At 43.7% G+C, this 22,258-nt stretch overlaps 1 protein-coding gene across 3 annotated transcripts in view; it reads right to left on the minus strand.

The window, feature by feature from the left end:
• The window catches only part of kdm6ba (lysine (K)-specific demethylase 6B, a), a 107,115-nt gene that overhangs the window by 40,438 nt on the left and 44,419 nt on the right, over positions 1-22,258 (minus strand). The window contains exon 6 of one of the 3 annotated variants that reach the window (XM_085349682.1): positions 19,244-19,304. The gene's annotated coding sequence lies outside the window, so the exon portion shown is untranslated. Of the gene's footprint in view, positions 1-2,571; positions 2,633-8,418; positions 8,652-19,243; positions 19,305-22,258 lie in introns of those variants that run through there. The other 2 variants (XM_085349681.1, XM_085349680.1) reach the window with 2 other exon arrangements.

Below are 22,258 nucleotides of genomic sequence, written 5' to 3' on the forward strand. Positions count from 1 at the left end.
ATTAATATGAAATTTGGCCAACAGGCTCTAAAATAATCAAATTATGTTTAGGTTTGTGTTATGAGGATGGTTAACACTAACATTACTGTGACATTTTTCATAATGTGTGTCACCAGGTGAGAGAGTGAGAGGAAAGTGTATTAATGATGGTAAAAAAACCATAGTGTTCACTTTCAACAGGGAGAGACAGGATGTCAGAATAAACAACATTCATCCACATCTTTGTGGCAGGAAGCGACTGGGTGTATAGGAAATGTAGTCTTAATGATAGTAATATAAATTCTGAAAAACAAAAGCTGTCAATCATCTCCTCCATTTGCCTACTTATTTTAGACTAATTATAGTGACATATTCCAATTTGACAGGGATGCTTAAAAAATGCAGCCACCTCAATGCAAAGCACAGACTGCAACCTATAGAGAATTATATATGCCGTCTCGTCTGCACAATAACATGCGCCCACACCCCCGTGCACATGAACTCATTTCCAAGTCGCATGCAAAGGACCTTACAGCTGAAGAATGTGTGTTTCCACCCACACAAACACACAATTACTGCCTTTTCTTTCCACTACACAACATATATGCCAAACACATGCATTTATGCACAAGCGGGCAGGCACAGTGGCACAGTTTTCCATCCATCCCTTCACCCTGCACCCCCCCTCCCTTCCTTATTTGTCTCTTCCCTTGCCGTACACCTGCCAGGCCTACAGCAAGGTCACACACCTCAATTACATGCACACACATATGCACAAAGAGTGAGAGAGGGAGTGCGATAGTGAGGGAAGATAAGAAAGGAGGGGGCGAGAGCAGATTTCACGCTACCCTGAGCAATGGCTAGCATGCACTAGTGTTTCTGACATTTTATTTATGATGTGCAGTGTTCAGTCCCCAGCTCTTTTCTTTCTTATCTCTCCCTTTGTGCCTCTTACTCAGACTGCCATATATATGTTACCCTTTGTTAAAAGAAACCCAGAAATAGAGCGCACTAAGTTACAGAATCCACCATCTGTGACTTATAATTTAAAGATATTTTTCAGTCCATGCAGTTTTGAATATTTGGAAAAACACTCCACAGTATTTCACTCATCAACCTGAAACCTGAGTAGCGACTTTTGATGACTAGCTGAATGTCAATAATAGATATCAGGCGGCAATAGCAACGCTAATCTACCTCACAAATACAGCCATGAATCCAAGTGTGGCCCATAGCCATATTAATACAGCAGCTGTGTATGTGATCCTCCTATTAGAGCTTTCCATATCTGCAGGCAGACTGCTGTTCACCCGAGCAGCCACAGGAGGCAGCCAGCTGTGTTTACACTGTGGGCTAATGTAGCTACCATATGGCCACAGAGCACAGGACACATGCAGTGGACACCACCGCTCAAACACCACACTGCTGCACCCAGGAAGCGTTAAAAGCAGGAATTTGATTGGAAGAGTCGCCTGAGCCCGAAACTGAAGAGAGCAGACAGAAACAATTTGTGGGAGAATATTTGGCAGGCAGCGGGAGGGCGGAGGACTTGTTTAGCCTCAAACTCTGCGTAAGAAGGGAAGCACAGTATATTAAAGCCACCTACACGTCGGCCTATGCCCATCAGCGGATGAGTGTAGGAGTTTTTAATTTGTTAGCCATCTCTTATTAAAGGATTCTGAACTCCCAAAGCCACTTGAACTTATGACCTGAGGATTTTCTATACATCTGAATGCATTTAAGGTCACAGGTTTTTATTTCCTATTTGCAGCTCTGCTACCTTCGGCACAGAGAGGAAAAACATGCAGAGAGAAGCCCAAGCACACACAGTGAAGCATGTAATTCTATACATCCCTGATAGAAATCCTGTGGGACAGACTCAGCCTGTCTCATGACCTCCTCCATCACCCTGCCCCACCCAACCCACACGCAGACAATCCACACTATATGGTATCGCTGCAGTACAGTGCAGGCAAATGTGCAGCTTACTGTCATGCATCTAACACCAGTCGAACAAAAGAGAACAACAGAGAAAATCAATTATAATGTCCAAACGCGCGCACACAGCTACCTCCTTCTCTCTCCTCTGATCTCTGCAATCAAAGCCATCTGATCACAGTGTGTGTGAGAGACTGATAGAAAACTGCCAAAATGCAAGCGGATGGGGTGTAGACGATTGGGTTTTAGGGTTTTAAATTACTAAAGATTTACAAGGTTAGGGTTGAGATGAAGGAAAGGCGAGGGGAGGATTAATGAAAGATGGGAAAAGGCTGTGAATGGACAGAAAAGATATTGGAGGGAGGTGAGGGAGGGTGCAGACAGAGCAAGGAAGGAGGAAGGACCAGACTTCAAGGCAGATCATATTACTAGTCTGGGGGCAAACACACACACACACAGACCCATAAAGGTCACAGCGTACCCGCTGCCCTCCAGACACACTCACGCAGAGACACAGATCTCCTCATAAACACTGAGCGACAGACCACAGTTTTGATTTCACACACAAGTCTGCAGAACAGTTAAAACAAAGAAAGTCAATCACACATGCAGAATGAGGCTAATGAAGTTACAAACACGAAAGCTAAATCTTACCAGAAAAACAAAAAAGAGTGACTCCAGCATGCTCAGCTGTGACTTTTGAATCACGCATTGAGAAGAAGTGGAGCGAGAAACATTGCGGGGCACACAAAAGCACAGTTATCACAGACGTTACACAAGTGGGAGGAGGTCAGGGTTCAGTGTGGAACTAGGTTAAAGAGACAGGCGACGCCGCACATGTGTGAGAGAGAAAGAGCGGTGAGAGAAAGGCTGTTCGGGGGAACAACTGGACCCAGAGTTTGTTTTAAAAAAAAATTTCAGGAGGATAAATTAGAAGAAGAGGAAAAAGTAGTGGAAGGATTTAAAAGAAGCAAAAGAATAGAAGGAGGAATGACAGGGAAGGTAATAGGAAAGAAAAAGAAAGCTGAACTCAGCCTTCCTTACCAACAGGTAATTATACCTGCCAGAGCCTCCAGTCGCACACACACACAGATCTTCAACTTCCTTCTCCTAATAATGGTCCTCTGACTGCTTAGAGACATAATCAGGTTAATGCATTACTTTCAATCAGCTGGATCAATCGAGGTCACTGTGGGGTCACCGGTGCTACTGTTCATGTGCACATGCACGTTTTACAGGCGTGATTTTTACGCACGCTTGTAATATTCCAATTAAAGACTCCAATTATGGCAAAATCTTCCCGTAATGAAAGAGACATTCAAGTGTCACACGATGCTAGTACTACAAATACCAGTTAAAACCAACACCCCGTCTGCAAAGCCACCGCTCACGAATGTGATGAAGAGAGATAATGAGTGTAATGGAACCCCCGTGCCTCTCTTCCTTGCACTGAATGCACAAGTAGCTCATTTAAGGTTATACAAGCTTTGAGTTAGCGCGTTATGCAGTAAAAATCTGATGTAGTATGACAAACCTCGACTCATTAATCAAACAGCGAAACCGGTGCGGGACTAAACACTGCATTCCGTTCTTGCATCATTAGCAGCAGAAGTTAAACACATATCCTGCACGCAAACCCCCTTTTTCTGACTCTGGGCCACCGCTCTCGAGTGCGGCTCCAAGGACTGGCGCTCTCATGCGTTCCCCAAAGCCGAGAGGCAGACGTGAGTATACAAGCAAATTCACGCAAACGCGTAATGAGAAGCTGCGCAGGACTACATCGCTTGGTGCGAAGCGCCGCAGATAAACAAATACGGTGAAAACACAAAGAGGACAGCCCGAGAGCAGGAACCTTCAAAGAGCATCCTGTCGCATGCAATTACAGGGTGCAGTAAATGCACGCGGCACTGGCCCAGCTGCTGTGCGTTTGTGTGTTTATGCAGTTGCATTATAGATTCCTTCTGTGTGTGTGCAGTTTACATTCCAGCCATGTAGTAGCTGCTGCTATTCACAGTGCAACAGCAGGATACGCCTCAGAGTGCACACAACGTCATCACATAAGATGCTAACAAGCAATACAAGCAATACAGCAGAAGGAACAAATACTTGCTTATCATTAGATGTACTTGGTACAACATGCAGCTGACTGCTGTTTATTGTAAAACTCATTCTTTGGTGTTGCTTAGCCTCTCTGTGATCCCTCCCATTGTATCATGACCTATAAAGAAGTGCAGGGCCCATTATTACTGAGCTAGCACAGTTTAACAGTCTACAACCATCCATGCACATTATGCAAGAGATGCTGTAAACATACGCACAGTTCCACCGTTGACCTTTATAAAGCAGCAATAAAATCAACCACGGGCCAAAGAGTTGTGCTTTAGATGCACACACACCTGTGCCAGTCACTCACACGCTCTCTGTGTGCCTGTGTGTGTTTTATGGATTTGGGGTTTCTCTAGTTGTAGTGACAGAGCCCTCTCCTGACTGAAACAACTGGAAGTCATTACCTTAAAATCAACAAACCCTGGCCCCTCTCCTCTACACAAAGAAACCATGTGCACACTCAGCACACTACTCCTGCCAATGGGTGTGTGTGTGTGTGTGTGTGTGTGTGTGTGTGTGTGTGTGTGTGTGTGTGTGTGTGTGTGTGTGCGTGTGTGTGTGTATTCTCAATGTCTCAGCATGGCTACTTTTCTTTCACCGTCCCAGACATCTCTTCATCTGTGCTCCCCTTTTCTTTTCTCTCTTTCTAATTCGTTTCTCTCTCTCGAGCGTCACAGGCTGCAGCTCAGAGCCAAACCTATCTGTGCAAATAAGAAGTCGAGTACGTGCTCCTAACCTTCCCTCAACCTGCCCAGCTTCTCTGCCTTTTGTCTCGCACTCGGCTAATCAAACGGCATCTTATGCAGGCTAGTTACCGTGGTACGCATTAGCACCAAGGCCAAAGCTAATCTTCTTGAGCCCTTTGACCCCCGCATAATAGAATTAGTCACCTAAGCCTTATCCCTTTGTGTTTTAACAAACTCTGGAATATATATAACTACTGCAATTAAAGAAGAAGCATAGCACTAGCTCATGTAGCCGAAAAACAAATTAAAAAAAACACGAATCAATAAAAAAAATGCTCTTTGAATACATGACAGTTGTGAAAGTAGAGTTCACTCATGGTACATGTACTATTTAACACACCAAATTGCACCTTGCTTTGGAAACAGCACAAAGACAGCTGGTACCACTATACACGCACAGCTCACCAAAGCCTGATTCTTTCCAAATCAAACACATATCATTTTTTTAAACAAACTACAATTAATGTCCAAGCAACATATGAATGAATCGGTCTAGATTAAGCCAGCATTTGGCTTAATCACTGTTTGACGCTATATTCTGCACACATGAGCTCAGAACCACTTTTGTCTTCTCAGTTTTGTCCAGAACTGCAGCGATGACTCGAAAGCGTCACCGCGTTGAGCTGTCAGCTCATTGGATCAGCTCCAGGAGCAAACAGACAATTATGAACATCAAAGCGTCTCAAACTATTACTTGAACACGAGCTGTTAATAGCCCAGCCCCTCTCTCCGCAAACGCAAGCCAGCCACGGCGCCAGCCATCCACCCGTCCTCCCCTCACCTCCACCCCTGAATCTCCTATCTTGTCTGTCTGCTCCTCTCCTTCTCCTCCCCCCTTTCCCCCTCCAGTTCTTTAAACACGAGGGGGGAGGGGGCTTTTCCCCTCTTCTTTCTGCCCCCCCCCTTTTTTTCTTCGCCAGGCAACACACTCAATCACTCTTACAACCCCCCAAAACCCACCCCACCTCCTCCCCACTGCTATCTCAACCTCCATTCCAATGAATGTGCAATCCCCCGACCCCCCTCCAACCCACCCCTTTTCTTCAGCCATGGGGGACTGCCCTGGGGCTGAGGAGGGGGTAAAGAGGAGAGCAGCACATGTACACACACAATTTCAGGCGCAAAAACACAGCACCCCCCCCACTCCCACCCATCCATCGTGTATATGTGTGTTTACGTATGTGCACATCTGCAGAGGAACACAGGAACATGGTGGGTGACAGACGAGAGGGGGGGGGGAGTTGGGTGGCGTCCTAATGGCTCTCAGTGCAGGAAATGGCTTGTTGCTACACAGACAGCTCCAGAGTCAACAGTCATCACAGGCCTCATCCCCGCATTTTATCTGCATTGGGAAAACACACGTCCACTCGCAGCTGGGCAGGGTCAGCCCCTCCCACCGACTAATGACTATGCAAAACTGTTCCTGCAGGGCAAAAAAAATACAACTGCAGCCGTCATGAAGGTAAACTGTAAGGAATCTGTGTGGGGACATCACTATGCTATGTTTATTTAAAAGCCCTGTACCTGTGGTGCACACTACATTTATTGTTTTAAACCTATGTTAACTTTTTATTAGGTTTTCCTGGAAAGTAGTATTTGGTTTCATATGATGAAAAATATGAGCTGTTTTAAAATGCAAGAATGCAAAAAAACCAACTCAAATTCATTGCTTTTCCTTTCTGCTCCTTCACTGCTCACATTCCATTATTTAATGTCTTTGTTCTAATATAACACCTGAAACCTAACACGCAGCAACTCAACTCTGTGACCTGCCTTATCTTAATCAGTTCTGCCCAGCTCTAATGTCAGATCTATCTCTGCTAATACAGCATACTCTGTTCTCTCTATGGGAACCAGCAGCACAGTATAAACAGATTAGCGCAGCATTAGTACTGGCTGCGTCCTGTATACAATATTTCCTATTTGGGCAAGGCTATGTGGGATAGAGAGTGTGCAGCTATGATGTATCCCAGTCCACAGCAGGCGTCCCTGGCTGAACCATGCCTGGCACGCCACTACAGGATAATGACAGCTGGACAGGAAGTGGTGGATATAAAAAAGAAATGAATAAAATGTAGGAAAAGGAAACAAAAGATAAAAGGAAAGAAATGTCAGAGCAGAAGATGTTCTACTTCCACTGGTAATGGACTAATGAAAAAAAGAGAGAGAAAGGAGGAAATTCCCCAGGGAAAACAGGAAGGGTGGGGGCAGCAAATAAAATAGTAACAGAGATTTTTTTTTGCCTTGTGTGTGGAAATGTGTGTGTGCGCATGTGCAGACCCGGACGCTCACGTGTGTGAGTGGGAGAACTGGAGGGATCAGTTTACAGTGGGACGCGTGAGATGTCTTTCTAGTCAGGCTTTTATTCTAGGAATGTTTGTATTGGTTTGAACGCAGGGGGGGCAAGGACTTAATTAGGACAGGGACCGACACGCCAATACACACTCACACAAATGCACACAAAGTCACATAGTGACACCAATATTAGCTCCAGGCAGACGCCGGCGCAAGTGTCGAGTTTCTCACACGCTTACACTGAGGAGCGTGCACATAAACACGCACACACAAACACACACTCGTTTTAAAAAGCAAGTGCTAACCACAAGACCAGAGCAGACCAAAACCCCACCACCACGACCAGACCACAACACACTTGACAGGACGGCGCACACTTTGTATTAGTGAGCTGTGTGTGTTGAAAAACTAATAATGGGAGTCGGCATCTGCGTGTGCAGAAGAGACAGGCATTCACCCGGTGCCTGAGCGGTAAAGTCACAAGATCCATGTTCCAGCACAGTCACCTGCCAATATCATGACAGTGAGATGAAGTCAGAAAGTGCAAGAAAAAGGAAAGCACTGAAAAAAAGCAGAAGAATGTGCAAGAAATAGAGAAAGCCTTTGTGCAAAGCTGGCATTTAAATCAGCATGGAGTGAAGAGGAAAGAGGAAAGAAGGAGAAAAGAAACTCAAGAGAGGAGAGGAGGAAGGATGAAGACGATTTTTTTTAAAAAGACACAAGTAAAAAAAACCAAAACCCTACTTTTGTGTTTTTTTGTGAGCCAGCTGGCTGCACATCCTCCTGGAGCATTTAGATCACCCTGCTGTGAACCGAACCGCTGGTTTAAAAACCAGCATGCTGGGAGCTTTAAGAGACTTCTTACTGGGTTTCTTCTGCTTCCCAGCAATAGTTTGATTTCAGAATATTTGCTTGCATGAAAAGCACCAAGAACTGCCATATGATGGCTATTATGACAGAAGCCTTAACTCTACACACAATCAGCCAGAGCAGCACAAATCCTAATTCAAAAAAGAGAGAGAGAAAAGAAAAAGGAGGGGGCTTAGTTGTTCAGTGCTTGTCTATTTTGGGGGCATCCCTTACATGCAAAAGTTTGGGTACACCGCGAGACATAAACACTCACGGCCGTCCACAAAAGCGTACACACACACACACACGGCCCCAGCTGGAGCACACAAGCTCCCTTTGTGCTGTATTCCTCACGCCTTTCAGCCTTAGCTTCAGCCTTTAGCTTTAGCTCCTCTCCATCTGCACACACACAAACGCACACACAGAGCAACTTTCTCCTGCTTTTGTCTGCAGAGCGGCAGTGGTCAAACAGCTGAGAGGTTTGCGGATAGGAAGCTCGCCTTACCGTGGCCGGGTCCAGGCCGAGCACAGAGGGGAGACCCAGGGCTGGATCGGTGGTGTAAAAATAAAAAAAAATAAAAAAATAAAAAAAATTCCAAAAGCAGCTTGTCGGTTAGAGCGTCAGCCAGCTCAGCAGATTCCCACTACCTTCCCTTCCCTCGCCTTTCCTGCTGTCTTGCCTGCCTGTGCTCCCAGCTTTGTGCGTGCCTTGTATTTTCCCTTTAAACTGCACAGGCTGCTTCCCCCCACCTCCTCAGCGCACACACGCGCACTGAGCCAACACACAAAACACTCACTGCTCCTGAATATGACACTGTTGTCAAAAGCATTCAGTGCAGTGTTGTTGTTGCTGTTGTGTATATATATATGTATATTTCTTATTCTACAGCCTGCAAAGGAAGAACTGAAGGGGGGGAAAAAGACACCAAAACAGAAATCCTCTTTGTCTTTCTTCTTCTTTTTCTTCTCTAAATAAAATAAAAGTGACACTGCTTTTAGATCCTGCTCTTCTCCTCGGTCTGTGTTCCTCTTCCTCACCCTCTCTCTCTATCTTTCTATATTCTGTCTCGCTTTTTTCCCCCACTCAGTAGTCAAACAAAGAAAGGAAAGGAACAGAGCGAGCGCACACACACACACACACATGTGCGCACAAACACGCACACACATACATATATAACACACATTCGGCTGCTTTCTCTCTCTCTCCCTCTCTCTCTCTCACATGCACAAGCTCGGAGCCCAACCCCCCAGCCTGCCTCCCTCTGATTTTTTTTTTTCACTCCCTGCCTTTCTCTAAACAGCACCTCCCCCCTTTCCACCCCCCCTCACCCCCCATCCCTCCCTCAGCCTGATCTGGCCTCGTTCTCATTCGTCTACCACCGCTCTCTCTGTTTCTCTCCCTCCCTCCCTCTGTGTCAAGCAGATGGGATTGGAGAGCAGAAGGAGCCTCCGTGCTCGCTCTCCACCTCGATTTCTCTTCTTCATTAATGTGATGTAAGCCTGATGGAGACGTGCATTGACCTACAGTAGACGCACTAATGATTAAAAAATATATAATCAATACAGATGTAGAAAACCGGCGGTGGTTTATAAAACTCTGATGCTGCTGCCATGCAGATGTGAATCGATTAACACCAAAAATCTTCACGACCAACAGATGTGAGAAGCCGGTGATGACCCACTTAAACATTGGACGTCAGATAGACGTGCAGATCGTGTCTATATTGGGTCCATCGGTCCTCGGCCAATTCTTGACCATGACCCAACCTGGACGTCAATGTGACTGACGTTCAACATTTGAACTTTGCATCATCACATTTACATGATTAATAAATGTAATTTAATATATATAATAGATATATGATGAATAGCAACATTGTCGTTATCAACACAATACATATGAATAAGGATTATTTATAAGCAAACATGATTTATTATGCGTTAGCCTACTTTATTCAGTACATGTGGGGTTTTTTTGTTATTTCACATTTTACTGTTTTTCCTTAATTGGTTTATTTATTTCAACGAATCATCTTATTTGTTTGTAACCAGGTTAAAAAAGTCATTTCTTAAAATGTGTTGAGATAATAAAAACATTGAAATCCATGTTAAAAAGTAAAATAATAATGGTTAAAGTATTTAGAAAACATTTGGAATTCCTTTTAAAAGACGTACAATGTGTTTAACAAGATTAAAAAAGCATTTGCATTATATATGGTTTATTTTTACGAGTATAGTGTTTTATTGTGAAGAGCTTTGTAAGAGAAAGCGAATTTGGCTGTGATCGGTAGCTGGACTGAGAGAAGTTGCGATGCACGGGTTGTGCAAGTATGAATGTTTGAACTCGACTATCTGCTCTACGGTCTTTGTCGATGCCCACATTTTGCAAACTGCCTGTAAGACACTGGGAACATTTCTGCTCCAAAGCCACCGAGCAGCTGCTCAGTTTTGTTTTAGCGTCAGGAGCCCGGCGCCATCTTGGAGGTGTCTGCTGATCACTCTGCCTTCCTGCATTCCTTCACTCATGACTGTTTCTGTACAGAAAACATGTCCTCCACTCTCTGGAAGCATGGTACTACAGCGTCTATAGCATGACGTCTAAAATACGTTGAAGTTGGACAATGAAAGGACGTCTACAACGACGCGTTTGGATTATAAATACCGTGTACACGGAGGACCTACTCATGTCAACACTAGACATTCAGTAGACACTAAAAAACAACGTCATCTGGCGTTACAAAGCAACCCATTCAGTGGACCAAAATTGTACGTCCAAAAATGACTTATTAAAGATGTCACTGTGACGTCACTTTGCGCAGTGGGGAACAGAGACCAACACAAGGCTTAGTGAGAACAATAATGTCCAGATTAAGAAACAACCCGACCTGCGTTTACAGACTTTGGGATTTATTTTGAATTAAATTAATCAGTTTCCACCTTCTAAACTTTTGGGGGTGTTTTTTGTGCAAAATTTGAACCTAAAGAATAATTCCCATTTTATGACGACTTGGCCTAATTCTTCATAGTTTTTAACCGCAATGAATCTGAGTCACTGATCCAGCATGGAAAAAATGGTCAGACTTGGCTCACTTGCAACCTGCTCCGGTTTTGCCAACAGTTAAGGCAAATCAGATCACATCATAAAGCTGTAACGACCCTTCACAGCATAAGTCTGCATGTGTGCAACTACTAAACAAAGTTGAGACTGGACAGTGTGGCTAATTTGTTTACGTATGTTTGATATCTAGGTTTAACTGGAACCTCATCTGCTCAACGTTTTACTGATACACGTAACAGTAAAAACACCTATATATAGGCACACATACACACATATATATGGGACCCCCAATGAGACTGAATGTCAGCCTTTATGTTTTCCACTACTTTCTTTCCTTCCACTGCTTTGCTAGTGTTTTTGTTATCTTGAGGACATCACAAGACATTTGTGTAACTAATGAAGAGCTTTTCAGATTGATACTGAGCGTGCAAGGCTGGCTAATGAACAAGGAACGCTATTCAAAATGATCTTTTAAATGTTTTCTAACAAGTAACACTTTGTTCACAGCTTTGGACCACTTTATTAAATGAGTGGCTACAAAATGTGCTGCATGTACAGCAGGCACAGAAACTAAGTTCAGGGGTAGAGACAGTAGTGTCCACTTGCTGACATGTTGCACACAAAAATACATACTCCATGCTTCCTCTTCCTCACAGAGTTGTTTCCTAAAGCTCACGTTTAGACACACATAAACACACAAAATGCCCTTTTAAGTGCTGTCCACGTGCAGGAAGATGGAATTCCAGAGCATAGAGAAAAAGTACAGTCGGAAAGCCGGCAGAGAGAGAGACAGGAGGGGGGGTTGGCGGTTACAGGGTGACGGTATGGAAAGTACAGCATGGAGCCACTGCTCTCTGACCAGGGCACAGACTGGAGGAAAGATTGGCACTACTATTGCACTGCCTGACTCCTATAGACCCCAACCCCCCACCCGCAACAAAAATGTAGGGGCACCATGACACACAGCTCCACGCTGCATGACCAGAATAGTGAGGTAACAGAGAATATTGAGACAGAAACACTGAGCCCTCAGTGCTTCTGTCTCAATATTCTCTTTCCAATAACAAGCATTTGAGTACAAAGTTGAACAGGACAACTTAAACGGCTGCTGCATCACTGTTATAGATGCACAGCGTGTAGATCCATACATATTTAATATATTTGCAGTGGAAAATTAAAATGCATTATTGGTGATTATGACTTCTGATCAGTGCTGGCTACCAAAGTAGCGATTTACTTCAGTTTCATTGCACTCGGCTGTGATGCAGTAACGTAACGCACTGCTATAACACTTCCGTCACAATAAAGTTACAGTTTTGTCGTTATTTGCATTAAAAAAGGTTCTTCATCATCTGCATGATGGAAAAGCAAATGATTATACAAGTTTTCGTACACATTACTTACAGGTGTCAGTTCAAACGTAAAAGCAAGCGGCATAATTCGGTAACCTCGGAGGAGTACGTGAGACAAAGATACACTATGTTGCCAAAAGTATTCAGTCATCCTTCCAAATCATTGAATTCAGGTGTTCCGATCACTTTCATGGCCACAGGTGCATAAAATCAAAAGCAAACATTTGTGAAAAACTGGGTCGCTGTGATAGGATGCCACCTGTGCACATTTGTAAAATTTCCTCGCTACTAACTATTTCACAATCAGCTGTTAGTGGTATTATAACAAAGTGGAATGACACCAAATTGGTAGGCTGGGTGAGGTGAGGCACGTGGTCCGCAGAGATTACCAACTTTCTGCAGAATCAATCGCTACAAACCTCTAAACTTCATGTGACCTTCAGATTAGGTCAAGAACTGTGCGTAGAAAGCTTCATGGAATGGGATTCCATGGACGAACAGCTGCATCCAAGCCTTACATCACCAAGGTCAACCCAAAGTGTTGGATCCAGTGGTACAAAAGCATGTTGGCGTATTCTCTGGAGAAATTAATCACGTTTTTCTGTCTGGCAACCCGATATACGAGTCTGCGTTTGGCGGTTCCCAGGTGAACGGTACTTGTTTAACTGCACCGTGCCAAGTGTAAAGTTTGTGTGGGGTTGTTTTTCAGGGTTTAGATTCAGCTCCTTAGTTCCAGTGAAAGGAACTCTTAATGGTTAAACTTCATTATCCAAGTCATTTTGGACAATTTCATGCTCCCAACTTTCTGGGAAAAGCTTGGGGACGGCCCTTTCCTGTTCCAACATGACTGCACACCAGTGCATAACGCAAGGTCCATAAAGACACGGATGAGAGAGTTTTGGTGTGGAAGAACTTGACTGGCCCGCACAGAGTCCTGATCTCAACCTGACAGCACACCTTTGTAATTAATTAAACCAAAGATTGCGAGCCAGGCCTACTTATTATAAGATCAGTGTCAGACCTCACGAATGTGTTTCTGGAAGAACGGTCAAAAATTCCTATAAACAAACTCCTAAACCCTGTAAAAGCCTTCCTAGCTCAAGAGTTGGGAGTTCGCCTTGTAATTGGAAGGTTGCTGGTTCGAGCCCCGGCTCGGACAGTCTCGGTCGTTGTGTCCTTGGGCAAGACACTTCGCCTACCGCCTACTGGTGATGGCCAGAAGGGCCGATGGCGCGATATGGCAGCCTCGCTTCTGTCAGTCTGCCCCAGGGCAGCTGTGGCTACAACTATAGCTTGCCTCCACCAGTGTGTGAATGGGTGGATGACTGGGTGTGTAAAGCGCTTTGGGGTCCCTAGGCGGGACTAATAAAAGCGCTATACAAATACAGGCCATTTACCATTTAGAAGATTTGAAGCTCTTATAGCTGCAAAGGGCGTGCCAACATCATAATAAACCCTATGGATTTGGAATGGGACGTCACGCAAGTATGTGCAGTTAGACGAGTGAACGCTTTTATACGAGATACATAAATAGCGCTCTAATACAAAAGGGATCTGGTGTAGGCTACTAGCTCACAGAGGAGTCAAACTGCACGCTTCCCAGAATAACCGAGTGCAGGCACATCTGCAGTCTGCTGCAGTTCTACTCTCAATGGCTAAGCAAAGGAGCTTGGCAACAGCCCAATGAGGAAGTCAAACAAAGATGTGAGATAATTCATTTGATCAAGTAGATAAAATGTTGTTGTGAGTCTATTTAACCAGAAAACCTGGGAGTCGACTTGAAGGCGCACAAGCACTTTTACAGTTTTACCCTAGCAAGCAGGACAATTGACAGACTGCTTAGTGTAGTTTCTACCTGCCCATGCCTCACTTCTAATGCTCTCCCTGGCTTCAAGCTACACTGTAATTAGGCAGTGATCACAAACAAATGAGCCTTTACACAGACTAAACTCCAGAGTGCGTCCCCTTGTGTTGTTTCTAAAAACTTTATTTTCCATCTCACACACCCACCAGGTTAAAGATCTAATTATATTTTAAAAAATCATATTTAGACTTTGATTCTTGGCAGTTATTCAGATGTGACAACAGCGTAAGCCTGCACAGGTTCAGTTTCAGCCTAAAACTGAACCTGCTGATAAATACGACTGACAATGCAGTTGGTTAAATGAGGGCAAAAGCAAATAAAGGGAAGTAAACAAGGTGAGACAATGGCAGAGGGTAGGGAGCAAAAGAGGAAACTACCGAGCAAGGAACAAGGAGAGACGACCAGTCAGTTGGGTGCCACGTTACATAATTCTCTCACTGTATTGATTGCTGTGCTGATTTGGCCTCTAGCCAATATTCATAGCATTTGTAATTATTGAGCCGAAGCCCAGACGGAGTGAAAGCGCGGGAGAAAGAGACTGAGATTCTGAGGGCAGATAGACGGCAACCGTTAGAGAAGACTGCAAAGAAGCGAGAAATAGAGGTATGAGTGGAGAAAGGGTGAATAATAGCCGTGAATTTTGGGATGTAGCCAAAGTGACACCAATAAAGAGAGCAAAGAGAAAGGAAGCAGCGTCAGATAATGAAAAGACACAGAGGGAAACAGAGAGAGCATGTTTGAGAGATCATTTAATTGAGTGAGATGGAAATAGCCTAGTTGTGGGAGAGAGGAAACAAGTGTGAGCTGGGATGAGGAGATAGCGACAGATCGAGGGGAGGTGGGGGAAAAAAAGTGTGTCAGTGAGTGCAAGGCAGGTTATTCTTGCTGCTGTAATCAGTACTGTTATATAAGCTTGTAGCACTGGGCAGAACAGCCTGAAGTACTGGATCTGCAGGACAGACTGGGTTTACTGCACGCACACGGTGCGCACAGTTCGCCTTCAAACACTTTACAGTAGGAACAGAAAGTGCCTGCGGCCACATATGCTGCATATGAACCTCAACATCGTTCGCAGGTTGCTCTGAGAGTACATCTGCCTGGGAGCATTTGAAAATACACGTTTTCTCTCTGCCTCAGACCAAAATTTCAGCTTTTTCTTTTTTCTGTCTCCAAAGTGGATGAATATCAAACACCGGCTGGTTTCGTGTTTCAAGTTTTTGTCGATTCAGCATCTCAAAACCTGTCCTTCCTGACTCATGCAGGTTAGGGGTCAGAAGTTTCGCACTTTTCAGGCACGGACGCCTCGTCAGTTTGATGAATTGATGTCGTTCTGTCCACAAACTTACTCTGCCACATGCGATATGTAATTACAGGAATGCATTCACACACTTTAGTTTAGTAACAGTAATCATGGAACTGCAGGTTTTAAAAAACAGCTCAACTGTCAGAGTCCTGTTTCTGTTTACTATAAATCACCAAAATCAGACCTATGACCCACTTTGATCTTTAGTCACCTGGACCAATTCCCCTGTCAGAGTGAAGATGTGCAACTATACCTTTACAGTGCAAATTTCAGTCTTTGCACAGTTTTTCTATTGTGGTAAGTAAAAGGAAATGAGAGAAATATCTCAGCGCAACTCTTTGGGTTTTGGGTCAAAACATGAAAACAGTCCAAAGTCCAAAATTTAGGCCATCAATCGCACTTTCCAAAGCCGTCCAGTGGGCCAGTTTGGAGTCTTTGCTGGGCCGAATCTGGCCCCCGAGCCTTATGTTTGACACCCCTGCTGTAAATAATCAATAAAGTTAACACTATCTTCCTCCATGCACAAATGCATGTGTTGCCTTCCTAAACCGTGTCTTTAAGAGGTCACACAGTAGAGACATGAGTCTCCTGGTCGTCACTGTAACATCATCCATCATGTGCTGGGTTAAAGTTACTGGGTCGGTCCACGCGGGAATACATGAAAGTGAGCAGGGTGTGCATTCGGACATGAAGCTGAAACATTCAGAAGCGGCAGATTAAAGGACAGAAGCCATCAATGGCTACTGCAAAATAACCAGCATGCATGTTTTCTTTGCTGTCAGATGAATAACAGAAGTAAAATTTCTAGGTCAGGACAGCAAATTCTGGCTCTAGCTGTATCAACACAGCAGAAGGGGGAGGAGCTACAATGTAATCAGCTAAAACTCTGCTGCGTCTGTTCACTGCTGCCAGATGTTGGCTATGCTATGGCTACTCTATTCACTCGGCAAGGTTTTATAACCTCAAGACCAAGAAATCAACAAGTGAGGATGTATCCGCACACGCAGTTAACTAACAGTCCCGCTCTCCCTGTTGTAATCCTTCATTTGGGGGCCTCTCCTTCCTCCCCGTCTTCCATCCTTCGCCCCCTCTGGCACTTCCTCCGTTCTATGACATCTCTCTTTCGCTCCCTCGTTTTCCATCTTTGGATAAACTATAGACGGATGAGGGGAAGGAAGCGCAGATAAAGGCATAAAACTATATTAATGAAATGAAAGAAGCACAGAGAGGGAGGAGACGGGCAAGAAGATGGAGGAGAGAAGAAGCAGGGAGGGAGACGGAGAGGTTGTGATGGAACAGATTTTCCTGATGCTGGTGAATAATTTACTTTATTCTCTCTCTCTCTCCCTTTTTTTTTTAAAGATATAAAGATATAATCAACTGGGGATGGGGGGGTGGGGTCTGATTAATTGCCAATTAATGTTTAACGAGGCACAGCTGTGTTCATTTAATACTAGTTTAGGCTTTGCCTCTCCCTGCACCCCCTCCCTCTTTGTTTCCCTGAAATGTGTTGCACTCTTCTTCTGCTGTTGATTCTTTGCCACAACAAGTTCAACTGGAAGGATTACCAGTGCGTTTAGCAGTCACTAAGAAAAGCAACTGATTTACCCTGTGAGTAGATGCAAAGGCACCACAATAAGCGTCAACGCACACACACACACACACACACACACACACACACACACACACACACAGAGCTAAAACGACCCTTCTCTGCGAAGACGCATGTACGTCTCTTTTTGTACGACTACAATACTGCTCTTTAAGAAAGACCTGCTTCCTTGCCAAGAGTTAGATCAGAAGAAGAGTGCAACTGACAAGTTGTGGTTTTCCAAAGGGTTATGTGCCACACTTTTCCTTTCCCTGTAACAGTAGCTTCCTGAAAACTAAACTGGATGACATCCAAAAGCACAGCGATGACAAGGCTTCAGGATGTCTGTTTACAGGCTTTGTGCTAAGCTAAGCAGCTGCTGCCTGCGGCCATTTACCCGACACACATGAGAGAGACATTAATCTTCAAATCCAGCTCTCGGCAAGGCCGTCGGTAAGTGCTTTTAAAGGCCATTTTTGGCACTTCTTTCAAAAAAGTTATGGAAAAGCTTGGGAGTAGTGAAAAATCCTCCAAGGAAACCTAACCCCAATCGGCTGCCGAAAGACACTTCCCAGCTTTTTAGTGGATGCTCAACTTCGACAGCAATTTCCAAAAAACTGATGGAAAACATCCTATTGAGAGTTCACTTCGTTTGAATGTTTAAAAGTTTGCAAACCTTAAATTGACAGTTAGATATAAACATAGTTGGAGACGGAGTACAGTTTTGCACCTGACAGCACAAAGACTCGTAGGATTGTTAATGTTTAAACTGTTAACTGATGACTGAAGTGATTAAAGACCACTAGTGTTCCCCTTAAATGTGTGTTAATATTGAATAAAGCAGCATTCCTGAAGTTGCTTGGCGTATAAATTGCTGGACTCCCAACCTCTGCTGTCAAAACTAAGTCATGTTTGAGTTCTTATATAGTGGTTTTCTACACTAATCACCCAATATCTTTCTATCCAACACTCACGCTGATGAGTGCATCGAGTTCAGCATCTTGTCCGAGAACACTTTGAGATGAAGCAGTCAGGGATCGACCCGCTAACCACGCGGTGAGTAGATGCTACCCTCCGAGCCACAGCCGCGCCACAGTTATGTTACAGTACTAATATTATTAATGTCCATCAACTCAGAGAGGAAGTATGCCGTGATACGCGAAGAACTCAACACATCCTGCTGTTGAACTCACTGACACTTGTGACTTTTGGATTCTTCACCATACCCTCATAACTCTGCATGTAAGAATGTACAGGGCTCATCTCGCCTCATCTCTTTCTTTCCTCTGTTCGTCTGATGCATCACACGCCTGGAGCCTCTAGCTTCTTCCCTGTGTGTCTATCTAGGAGAAACATCATCACTAGGCACTGCTCAGATTTGTAACATTTTTGTATACAGTGAACTCACTGTATTGCAGAACCCATCTGACCTGAATGCATGTAAATATTATGGCTGTGGACAACGTAGAGCCAGTAAACTACACGGGATGCAAAGTACTGCATCTGTCAGCATAGTTAAAAGTGTTGTGTTCAGTCATGTGTGTGTGTGTGTGTAGCGTACATATGTGTCTTTCTAGCCCTTTTTTCCTGTTTTGGCTCTCATTACAATCTGATACCTCTATCCATCTGTTCACAAAGGAGAGTGAGACGGAAGAAGGGAGGAGAGGTGGAAGAGTTGGCCATCACTCTTCATCCATGCCCCTCCTCTTCCTGCTTTATCTGCTTTCTGTCTTTGTCTTATAGCTCCCTACCCGCCTCCTCTCTTCTCCTCAACCTTCCCATCCCTCTCTCTAGTCCCTCCTCTCCTGCCTGTCTTTCTTCTTCTCCCCCTTTTATCTTCGGTTAGAGCCAGTATGGAGCTCAGCTTCATCTGAAAACCCAGCAGGTGTGTGGTGTGTCTAATTGTTCGTAAGTGTGTGTGAGTGTGCAAAATGTGCTTTAAAGTCTTGCGCGTGAGAGCTTTTTTTTCCCTCGCAAGTCACACTGTGCCTGTGTCTGTAGCTACTGTGTGTAGTGTGCCTGTGTGAGATATCTCGTTTCCTCAGGGGAGGCCAGGCCCATTTCCACTGTCTGCTGCAGCCAACCAACCCAGCAGTGCATCGATAATCTATTAGAGTAAAAATACACACACGCACACACACGGATAAGCTTGTTCATCTTACCTGCCACTGTTGAGAACACTCTGGATGTGTATGGACTAAGTGGGTGGCCAAATGCCTGTACCTGAAAAGCAAGCATACCACAGAGATTACAAATAATTCACACATTTCCACAGCAGCACTGGCCAATAGAAATCAGACATAGTAGAGCTGAGTAAAAAGCCACTTCACACAGACCAACACTTCCACTGCATGTTACACCCATTTGACATAAAGTAAGTAGATACTGAACTTTGCACTTATCTTAATATTTTGCATCAAATATTTGCACCCAATTCCTGCTTTGAGCAGATTATTCAGGAGAAGTATCGCTCTATCCCCTTGAACTTTTATCTCTGTGATACATCCTGGTTCTCCTCCACTGTGTCAGAAGAGCACACTTTTACACTTCTGGGAAGTGGCCAAATTGTCAAGGAAGTTGGAAACTGGGGCAGGTGGTGGACAAAGAAATAAAAATACTATTTTCATGAAGCGTGCTGGCACGTGTTGCAGTCAAGGTTGTTTGTGTTGAATGCTCTCTCCCAGAAACCTCAGCATCTTAGAGTAAAGTTACATTCCTGTCCCCCAAAATCCATGCACCTGATCACAGCCTCGGCTTTGAAAGTGTAAACTCTTAAACTGAAAATGGCGGGTTGACTCATCATCAGATAATCCTCCAAAGGAAAGTCGGATCAGTTTGAATTAATGAAGAAGACTTTGATTGGGAGATTGGCCAATCACAGACGCTGTTTCCTTGACTTTTTTTCTGTCATATTCCTGAAATAATCCTGGCAGAGACTTCTATAGTTTTATAGCATTTTTAACTAAAAAAATATTGAACTCCAAGCTGATTAATTTATTTGCCTATAGGGCTGCCACAAACGATTATTTTGATAGTCGACTAGTCACCGATTATTTTTGCGATTAGTCGACTAATCAGATCATCATCCATTGGACATAAAACTACAGCTTATTGCACCAGCAGCATCTGCTCTTATATAACTATCATTAGCTTACAGCTTTAAGTGTTTAAGGTATGTGCTCACTAAAAGTAAAGACAAGATGATAGTTTGTTAAATTTTTATGAAATTTGCAGATTGTTTCGGTGAAGTTTAATAAACTCCTTGCTATCTAAACTATAACAGGACACTGGAGTATATTCTCGAGCATCTCACACTTCTGATAATCAGCTGTCTGCTTGACGTTTATTCAGCTGTGTAAAAACTATAACTTTAATCTCAGACAAACTGATTTACTCAGGAACAAATAAAATACTAAAAAAAAAAAAGCCAAACAATAACATTTTAAGTTATCTAAGTGACTCATATATATTTAACCTGAGTAGCGAAAGACAGCGGTGGGTTTGAAAACGATTTGTGGGGAGTCCGGTGTTCTCACGGCGCTAGTGAGCCTAGCCCCCGGCTCGCTAACGAGCTAGTGGGTAACAGATGTCTCCGAAAACGTCGGAGCGCTTTTGAAAATATGTGGTGTCCTGATAAACTGAGCAGATATTTGAGGTTTACACAGCTACATTCTCGCCTGAAAATATGTTAAACGTTTATTTTGTGACCCAGAAAGAAGAATAAGAGTAACATTAAAACTAACTAGCTGCCGCCATTGTTGGAAACTGCGCTGGGCCGCGTTATGAATTCTGGGACACAGCTGCTTCTTCTTCTTCTTCTTCGGGGTTTAACGGTAGCTGACATCCTTGTACATGCAATGCTGCCATCTTCTGTTTCAGTCCGTTATTACACTCTTAAATCCTGCCACTTATTCCTGCGTCTTTTGTGATCTTACAAAGTTTCAAACGACGCGTCGACTATTAAATCAGTCGTCGACGATTTTGATAGTCGACGTAATCGTGACTAGTCGACAAATCGTGGCAGCCCTATTTGCCTATTATAATGCCATTGAACACAATGCAACAAATGTAACACTCAAACATACTTCAGTAGTGCGAGAAAACGAAAAACACGTTTTATTAGCCATGCCTCTCAAATCTAATGCAACTGACTAACCTTTATGAAGCGTTTCAAATCTAATTTTCAGTTGATTTTGTCAAAAAGGTCATCAAATCTTGTTTACCGTTAAAGTAACTAGTGTCGGTGTACAGAACTGCATCAGCAGGAGGTTTCTTCCTATTAAATGGGAGTTTTTCCTTCCCACTGTCGCCAACTGCCTCCTCACATGGGGTCTTGGGATGGGACTGTTGTGGGTTCTTTTCTATATAATTTTAGGTCTTTACTTTACAAAGTGCCTGACGTGACTTTTATTGAGATTTGATGCTATATAAATAAAACTGAAATGAATTGAAATGAGTGGATAATATTTTACCACTGTACCTAAAGTTGATGCTGAATGTATATTAACGAAAACACATACACACAATCATATGTCTCAACTAAAACTACAGCAGAAAATATGTACTGACATTTAGATATTTAAAAAAAGGATCTGATGTAATTCTCCATGTAAATATGAAAATACACACACACACAAACACACACACACACACACACAGTACTAGTCTATTGACCAGCCGTGCAGAGTGGCAGCAATTACACTTGCCAGACATACACCCACGGTTATTATATCCTCAGATATCCAAACTGCATGCACAGGCAGAGGCTCGGAGAAATAGTGATGGACAAATAACACAGGGCCAGACAAAACACATAAACAAGACACCAGCATGATGTAAGAACGTGCAATATCAGACATCACATAATTAAAGCTAAAGCCTGTTTATCGACCAGCTAAGTAGGACAGGAGGAGCTAAGCCCCAAAGATGTAGCCTGTTTACAATAACAGCCATACACAGATAATGTAACACAACACTATTCTGCTGCCAGCCTATATTTACCGTAGCCTGAGGCTGTAGCCACATAAGGAACACAAGGACGATTTTTCTCTGCCAAATTCTGGAGGTCAAATAAAGTAATAGGAAGCATTAGTTATTTCACTGCACCACAGAGAGCTTTGAACAGATACAGCCTGAGTTTCACTTTCCACAGTTTCCAAACCCCAAAGATCTGCACT

This window comes from Diplotaxodon limnothrissa, linkage group LG3, assembly GCF_057381915.1.
Source record: "Diplotaxodon limnothrissa isolate DT_005_m linkage group LG3, D_limnothrissa_male_GT1.1, whole genome shotgun sequence".
NCBI classification, from domain to species: domain Eukaryota; kingdom Metazoa; phylum Chordata; class Actinopteri; order Cichliformes; family Cichlidae; genus Diplotaxodon; species Diplotaxodon limnothrissa.